Source organism: Sciurus vulgaris (assembly GCF_902686455.1).
Source record: "Sciurus vulgaris genome assembly, chromosome: 2".
Classification (NCBI taxonomy): domain Eukaryota; kingdom Metazoa; phylum Chordata; class Mammalia; order Rodentia; family Sciuridae; genus Sciurus; species Sciurus vulgaris.
In genome coordinates, this window is record NC_136462.1 from 85148907 (window position 1) to 85158425 (window position 9519).

The window sequence follows — 9519 nt, forward strand, 5'->3', positions numbered from 1 at the left end:
CAAATAGGCATTTCACAAAAAAAGGTATCAAAATAATTGATGAACATATAGGAAGATGTTCAATCTTATTAGTAATTAGAGAAATACAAATTAAAATCAAAATGAAATACCAAAGCATATCTGGAAGAGACAACATTTTAAAAAATCAAAACAACTATACCAAGTGTTGGCAAGGATACAGAACTAAAACAAGACTCTGCTGTTTGAAGTGGAAATCGCACCAGTATTTTAGAAAACTGTCAGTATCTTCTGAAGTTGAACACTTGGAGATTTACACTACCTCTTACCTTTACTTTTTTATTGTATACCTTTTTGTAATATTTAATTTTTTTCACATCCATACATAAAAGTGTGGAAAAACATTAAGTTTTAGGATTTAGTTCAGATATTTACTAACTTAAAACATTACATCATTATTCTTGAATACAAACAAAAACATGCTGATTCCTATTTGTCAAATATAAAATACCTATTAAAGTTAAGTGGTCTTTGAAAATCATGTAATGGAAATATTATTATAATTTCAAAATCAAATTTTCTTTTAATTTCTTTTGAATTTATCAAATTTATCTCATTGCAAATTTTTTTTAAATATAGAATTCAATATTTATTGAGGACCTTCCTCCCTACTCCACTGCCTCGACCTGCATGACTGAACCCAAGGTCCAGGTGAGGGGTGATAGGGGTGATAGGGAAATAAGAAAAACACACACACACAGATAAGAAGAAAAAAAGGCAGGGATCAGGTGGAACACTGCTCTCTGATGGAAGAACAGAGTCTAAGGAGTTCGCCCAGCAAGTTTATTTATACAGGGTCTCATAATCAAGAAGTAAAGGACTATAGAGGCATTGCTCTTTGTGCACTAGAAAGTTACAGGGCAAGAAATATTCTTGTAGATATTTTACTGTTGCAAAGTTTGAAGCTCACTGCAGTACTCAAGAAGCCCACTGTCTAAAGTTACTGTTAATCAGGCAGGCTGGGAAGTAGCAGCACTGGTGAAACATCTAGTTATCTTGCAATGTTCAGAAACTATCCCTGGGAGCTGGCATCTGAACTCAAAGCCATGAGCTAATGAAATCTATGGAAAGCACAGAATTCTCCTTTTAACAGGGGTCACCATCAACTGGGCAGTTTTCAATCAGCACCTTCCCACGGAGAAATTCCTGGGAGTGGTGTCACCTCTGTCCAGGGATCAGTTCAAAGTAATGATTCATTCACCACTCCTGATATTCCAAGGACTTATATTCTAGCTGAAAATCAGAGACAACAAATAAAGCTGAAGACATAAAACATATTTCATGCTAGACACAGATGAGTATTAAAGAGATATTTAAGACAAAAAAGCAGTAAAGGAAATATCAGAACGAATGTAAGGCATTCATAGAGTAGCTAGGGAAGACCTCCCTGAGCCAGTGACTTGCCCCTAAAGGCAATGAAAGAGTGAGCTATGCCCATACTTGGAAGAACATTCCAGGTTGACTGAACTGCAAGTACAAAGACTCTATAAAATACTAGAAACTTCAACATAAGAAAGCTGCCTTCTAGATTTAATCATTCCAATCTTGTCTTCTGGTTCAGTGGTAAAGAATTTGTCTAGCATGACTGAGGCCCTGTGTTCATATCCTAGTACCACACACACACACACACACACACACACACACACACACACACACACATACACACACACACACACACATACAAAACCTTGCATTCTAGAACCTGTACTGGGTACATATTTGCTTTATGCTATAATTCCAGATGTGGCAAGCTTTTGCAGCAATACAGATTTTAGTTCTTACTTAGCAGTTATAATCTTGGTGGTAAAAATTTCCTAAAATCAACTTTCTAAAATCAAATATAATTTTTCTACCTAAAAGTAATAACTAAAATCTCTAGAGAAGATTCTTTAAATAAAGTTGAGTGTGAAAGTCATGGTTCTAGTCCCATCTCTGCTACTCACTTGCTGTGAGACATTGATCTCTAACTTCTTCAGTTTTCAGTGTTCTCACCTAGGAAATGAGATAGGTGGGGTGATTCAGGGATCTTAACTTCATGCTTCTTTAGATGAATAGAGTGCTTTGAATAGCTTCAGACTGAGCATACGTTCTCTAGTTTATCTTTCTACTTTGTCACGTCACAACTCAACACCTTATACCTGCCCAACTCCTGGTCAAATGATCCCTGTAGGCTTTCCCAGGTGTAGCACCATGAAGTCATACCTGGGCAGAAACATACCTGGGAGGCAAGCAACTACCTTTAATGAAGTTCACAGAGGTCAGGTGCTGGGAGAGTTCACAGAACAAAAGTACAATTAGAAACAGCTCATAGAGTTTATTTTTCTTACAAAAATACTCTATCTTAAACATTAAACACAAATTGGATATATAGATCACAAGGGCAGGACTTCTTCCTTAGTTATCTTTGTATCTCAGTGGTACAATAGTACCACATATAATACAGGCTTAATGCATGCTTACAGGATCAATTTATGTTAATTTTTTGCCTCTTCTGTCACTATTTTCAGGTACTATAATGACACTTTTTCTTACTTCTAGGCCTTAAAATGCTATTTATTGTCCCAGATAATTCCTTGTCTTACAGGCACCATATTTCTTATTTCTCCCATCTTTACCTGGTAACTATCTAGACATCTGGAATACAAAAATCTAATATACGTGCATCTCTCTCTCTTGCTCTATATTTGTCGCTGAGTGTGGTAGCACACGCCTATAATCCCAGTGACTTGGGAGATTGAGGCAGGAGGATCCTGAGTTCAGCCTCAGCAAAAGCAAGGCACTAATCAACTCAGTGAGACCCTGTCTCTAAATGAAATACAAAACAGGGCTGTGGATGTGGTTCAGTGGACAAGTACCCCTGAGTTCAACCTCTGGTACTGAAAAAAAAAAAAAAAAAAAAGATAATTTGAAATTAAATCTTAAAAAGTCTTTTAAAACTAGCGTGACATAATGATTGCTAAAAAAAGCTATAAGGTTGAAGACTCTTTATAGATTACAATTCTTAATATTAAGATTTATTTTCTATGAATTGTTCCAAATAGGAAGGAAAATAACGTCATTAGTCCAAGAAAGGACACCTCCTTAGGGGTCAGTAAAAAACATTAGAAAATATAAACTAATGATTATTGAGGTGTAATGAAGCTGGGTAAACCATAGTCTCAGCGGATGGCAATGTATATTAGCTATTACTAACATTCTGAACACATTGATTCCTAAGATTATAATACACAAATGCTATCTGGCAATATTTGTTTTTGTATCGAATGCAAGAAAATAGAGTTGAAAATTATGAGAGAAGCATCTGCTTTCAAGAAATTAATACAAGACCATAAACTATTTGCATTAATAAGCAACTTAATATTATTTAAGCTCAGTTGTAAAATTCTAAATTCCTAAATTTCTAGGTTTCTAAATTCCTCTGACAAAATGTATCTTCCTTGGGGATTATTAAATCAATTAACCTTGCAGAGGGAAGGTTAAAAGGACTGTGTGTACTACATTCTCACAGCATGAAAGAGAGCAGGCAGAAGCCTGAGTGAACTGCTGGTAGGGTTCAAGGCAAAGCTTGTATAAGCAGATGATCAGCTCTGTTCTTGTTAAAATTTGGCAAAGAAACACATTGTGGTTTCTTCAGATGACAGCATCGTAATTCATTTGACTTTCCCCTACCTTTTCACAAAAAGTCCAAAACCCCACAGGAAATGTGAGCACTGACATCTTCTACCTAGGATCAAAAACTCACCATTTTGCCAGAAATTGAAAACAATATAGCTAAAACAGTAAATACGTGGTAATACTTTGAAAGAAACAGGCTGCTGAACTGGTCAGTGACACAATTCATCATTTCTATTTTCACTTATGATGGATAAAAAGGTAAAAAATATGTTTGGATTGGCAGACTTCCATGCAAATATAATGAAAACCAAATAAATGTTAAAGAATCCCTTTGCATTAATTTACAGATTATGTCCCAAAGATTTATGCTACACACTATGCCTTTAATGGCAAGTTTGATTATACATTTCTAGCTGATTTCCAGGCAGTTAAAAGCTAGCTTAAGGGCCATCTAGAAGGCATGATTTCTTTGCTTCTTTATCATTCTGTATTCAGTCATGAACTCAGCTGCACAAGCCAAACGTAAAGATTTTATGGGCCAATCTATCATGCGAATTCGTGAACAAGAATACAAGCCTATTCATGCAGACACTAGGGGTGATTTCCATTTTTATGAATGAAAAAGAAGCCTGCATAAACATTCTTTATTTAAAGTTTTAAATGAAGAAAGATGCAAAACAAAATGGGAGCATTTTGTTTTATATGTCAATATCTTGTGAGAAGAGCAAAGTAAGGAATCTGGCTCACATGATTCCCAAGACAGCAGTATCTCCTTTGCATTAAGTACATAAATGAGATTTATGGCCACTGACCTAATCTCGGATGCCAAAATGTACAGCAGGAACAGCTTTCTGGAAAACTTAATTTAAAATTATGGTGTTAACAAAAGCACTTTAGGAAGCAAGACAACCTACACAGAACACATACACACATGCATCTAAGAGAACTGGCCACAGAAAGGCGCCAGGGTTATTTGAATATGGCTATAGAATACATTTCAGAGATAAATTTACAAATCTTACATCTTCTCCCTACAACATTGTTGTTTATGAATTCCAAAAAAATTCATATCAAACACCAATTTTAATCATTTAAAGTCATTTAATATCAGATATTCATAGGTTCAGGTTTGGGGAGGATAAAGAAACTAGTAAGTCAGTCAATTTACTTTTCTGTGTTTTAAAAGTGATTTTCCTCCTCACTAAATATTAACTAAAGTACCACCTTGGAGAGAAGAACAGGCTTGAGCAGTTACATAAAATATACTTTCTTTACTGATTGAGAGAAGTGGGCTGTGATGCTGCTGACCCACAGGTGATCACTGGGGGATTTCCCTGAACACACTGGTTTCTGACCTTGAAAAAGACCAAACAGGAACAATAATACCAACAACAAAAACCAACCCAGTAAGTGAGAGCTGTAATAACAAATGTCAGATCTACACTTTCCTAACATAATCCTAATATAACCCCGTAAAACAGAATCTTGGGGAAAAAATGACATCCTGAAGAATGAAATTTCATGTTCAAGAAATGTGTTACATTTCTTATCACTGGGTTCTAACAAGCGAACTATGCATGCTTTAGAGAAGGTAAATATGAAGTAACCAATATTTCTCAAATGATTTCAAACTTTTATTTTTAAATATGAATTTGAGCCACTTGTGGTGGTATGTGCCTATAACTCAGCTACTCAGGAGGCTAACAAGTTCAAGGTCAGCCTTGTCAAAATAAAATAAAACGGTAAAAAGGACTGAGATGTAGCTCAGTGGTAGAGTGCCACTGGGTTCAATTCCCCAGTACCCACCCCCCATACATATTTATGGAAACGATATGAACATTTCGATGATACATAAATCTATTGTCTCTCTAAAGCAGATAACTCATGATACTATGTAATAAGTACGGAGAGCTAAAAAATTTTTGTAAAGTGCATTGAAATTTTGAAATTAAAATGTACTATCCAAAAAAAAAATACTGCGTTCCATAAATTATTAGATCCAACTTTAAATTTCTATCTTAATTTGGATTATTCAAAAGGTGTCTAAAACTAGAAGTTGGATGTAGATAATTTATTTGGTAGATGAATCCCAGGAAGTAGACAGAGGGAGCATATGAAATGAGACAGAGAAGAAAAAGCCTATAATAATGCTATTGAGATGGTTTTTGGAAAACTTTATTTAAAATGATGATGTTAACAAAAGCACTTTAGAAAGCAGATGACCTACCTAGAACAAATGCACACATGCATTTGGGCAACCAAGGATCAATTCTACTAAGGATTATCCAGGGAACTCTGTAGTATGTGCCTCAAAATTGCTCATCTGAAGGATATTAGACTGGTGCATGTATTCACAAAATCTCGCCCTGTCTCCCAGTATCTGAAGGTTGCTGCAGATGGCAGTGACTCCCTCATTCTTTTAGGCTTCACTGACAAGAACTAAGTAAACTCCTTTGGCTTCAGAAAAGGGCCTAAGGCAGAAGAATAAAGAAATGCACAGCCGGAATCTATGGTAGAATATTGTCAGTGTGCCCAGATCTACTTGGCACCACTGTAGCTGGGATAAGAGCTGGGAAAACAGCCTGTGATACGGGCACAAAAGCCTGTGACTTAACATGCCAGGTCACCTACAAAAACTGTGATTATGCTGCTTTGAATCAGCTCCCAAGATGGAATTGGTAGGACTCTTCATAAATCTAATGTTTGTGTGTTCTAAAATACATTACTATTCCTAGTTTTTAAATCTGAAAACATCTGATTCATAAAAATAATTCATATGTCCATATATTCAATCTGATTTCTCTTCTAACTAGCATATATTTGACATGTGAATGCACATGGGTTTTTGAAAGAAACTGAAGCTAAAAACAACGCCAAATGATAAACTGAAATTAAAAGAAAAAGGAAAGGAGTTGATGACAGTAAAAGAGGAAGAAAAAGTATAACAACTAATTTTCACATTGTGTCTACACTGTAAAATGACTTAAATGATTTTAATGGAAAAGAATTTGATCAACTGTATTATTTTTTATCTCAACGAATAATCTATTTTGGATTAATTTCACATTTATAGAATCAGGAAAACACTTTCTTAATTGTAATTTTAAAAAGTCCATGTATCATATAGGGGATAAAATTGCTTAGACCTTAGGGGTCAGATGCTTATGTGAGAATTCCCACTCTAAAATTTACCAGGGATAAAAAATGGTGATAATAGTACTTAATAATATATTTAGTAATTGTCACTTTAGGATTCAGGCATATAATGCATATGCAGCTTTCAGAAAGGTTTCTATTTCATAATGGTCAGTATTATTAGTGATGATGATTATTATATTAGGAGGTAAAAGTCATATCAGCACATTTGTAATTATATGTCCATTCACAAACAATTATACTATATAGGAATAAAGGAGAAAAAAAAGAATATAACTGAACAAAATATTCACTCACTCTTATGTAGAAGGGGAGTCAGTAATGATCAGATGGTCTTCTTCCTCTAGTAGAGTAAGGATCTCATCCTCATTATGGTTCACCTCACATGGGCAGTTATACACAAACATCTTGTCTCAGGATGCCAAATGCTAAGAAAAAAAAAAAAAAAGATTAGCAAGCAGAATAAAAATAATGAGTCAGGAAACCAAAAAAAGCTGATAGCAAAGTGCAATTTACATTTACTCAGAGAAATACATAAAATGAGAAGTTTATCCATTAATACAAAAATAGTAATATCTTCAAGAAAACAAGTTAGTATTGATACAAATGTTCAATAACCAATGTAAAATCACTGAAAGCATACTGTAATCATATGCATACTTGCTACATTGCAAAAATACAAGAAATAAAAAGCATGTTATAATAGCACAGAACTGTGAATTACTAAAAGGGAAAATATTATATAGCCATTAGAGAGAAAATACAAATGTAAAAAGCATACATTAAAAAAAATGCTAGTAGAAAAAATGTTGATCATCAGTAGAAAGTCATAGGCTAGTACCATTAAAAAATGAGTTCAATTACACCAAATTAACAAATGAATTCATAATATTGTTTGAAGTAGGCCACTGTAATATAAATGAAGAAACCAAAAGAATGCTTGTAATAAACTAAGTTTACATTCAATCTGGAGTAAATTTGTTATTGCAAATTGGTACAAATTGATCTAAAATACCAGGGAGGCATAACAGGCATCAAACAGGCAGGAGATATCTATTTGCAATCCTTAAAATTTCTCTAATTTTGTATTTAAAAGTGAAATAGGAAAGCACACTTATTTGAGATTTTGGTAATTTCAGTTTTAAAAGGAACTTTTTTAGAAGATGAAATGTGAAGTCAACTTAAAGAAATACTTTCATCAATTAATTCTAACAGGCTCTTGAATTTCTAACCATGTTTAGTTTAAAATAGACTATATATATATATATATATATACACACACACATGCATATATATATAAACATAAAATATATCTTGAAAGTAAATTTGTATATTAAAATAGGAAAATAAAATGTATTTGTCCAGTTTTTCAAAGTAATTTCTTAATGGATTTTAAACTGGAATTTCATATCAAAACAGTATTCTTATATGAGTTTTTAAAATATGAACCTTAGAAAAAAATATCAAATGTTTTCCTGTACAACTAGCCAATAAATTGAAGGTTATAGAAAAGTCAAGATGATTAATTCATATTCATCAACAACTTTAAATGGAAGTAATTTGTGGGTTACTGGGTTCCTTTCTTCAGATACAATCAAATGAGAACTCAATTCACTCTGGAATTCCTCCTTTCAGCTTTATAAACTTTTAGCTCAGGGAAAATCTTTTTCATCTATACTTTTGCCTACTACTTCTTCCTTTACCATGATTACATAAAAGCAAATCTTAGATTCAGAGCATTTCATTTGTATATATTTCATAAAAGATAGGGAACTCTATTTTATTTTTACATATAACCTGATTACTATCATCACACCTAAAAGTAATTCCTTTAATATTAACATAAAAATTAAATAATCATATGATTCTTAACCTTAAGTCTATTGATGAGGTGAGTTACATTTATTGATTTCCAGATGTTGAACCAACCTTTCAAGCCTGGGATGGACCCCCACTTGATCATGGTGCACCATCTTTTTAATATGTTTTTGTATGCGATTTTCCAGAATTTTATTAAGGATTTTTATATCTACGTTCATCAGGAATATTGGACTGAAGTTTTCTTAATGTGTTTTTGTCTGCTTTTGCTTTTAGGGTGATAAAAACTTCATAGAAAGAATTTGCAAGGGTTCCCTCTTCTCTATTTCATGGACTACTTTGAGGAGTATTGGTATTAGTTCTGCTTTGAAGGTCTTGTATAACTTGGCTGACAATCCCTCTTGTCCTGGGCTTCTCTTGGTTGGTAGGCTTTTGATGACTTCTTCTATTTCATTGCTTGAAATTGATCTGTTTAAATTGTGTGTGTCCTTCTGATTTAGTTTGGGAGGATGAAATGTCTCTAAAAATTTGTTGATGTTTTTGAGATTTTCTATTTTGTTGTAGTACAGATTTTCAAAGTAGCTTCTAATTATGTTCTGTATTCAATGGTATCTGTTGTGATATTTCATTTTTCATCACAAATTTAGGTAATTTGAGTTTTCTCTCTCCTCTTTGTTAGTGTGGCTAAGGGTTTATCAATTTGGTTTATTTTTCAAAGAATCAACTTTTTGTTTTGCCAATTTTTTGAATAGTTCTTTTGTTTCAATTTCATTGATTTCAGCTCTGGTTTTAATTATTTCCTGTCTTCTATAGCTGTTGGTGTTGATCTGTTCTTTTTCTAGGGCTTTGAGATGTAATACTAGGTTATTTATTTGTTGATTTTCTATTCTTTTAATGAATGAGCTCAATGCA

The 9519-nt window shown here is 33.4% G+C and overlaps 1 long non-coding RNA gene across 3 annotated transcripts in view; it reads right to left on the minus strand.

Annotated features, from left to right (window-relative positions):
- LOC306654182 overlaps positions 1–7320 on the minus strand; it is a 111031-nt gene extending 103711 nt beyond the window's left edge. For 2 of the 3 annotated variants that reach the window (XR_013761896.1, XR_013761897.1), the window contains exon 1: positions 7087–7320. This is a non-coding gene — a long non-coding RNA (uncharacterized lncRNA). Of the gene's footprint in view, positions 1–1961; positions 2851–7086 lie in introns of those variants that run through there. The other variant, XR_013761898.1, reaches the window with a different exon arrangement.
- Between the last annotated feature and the right edge of the window lie 2199 nt (positions 7321–9519).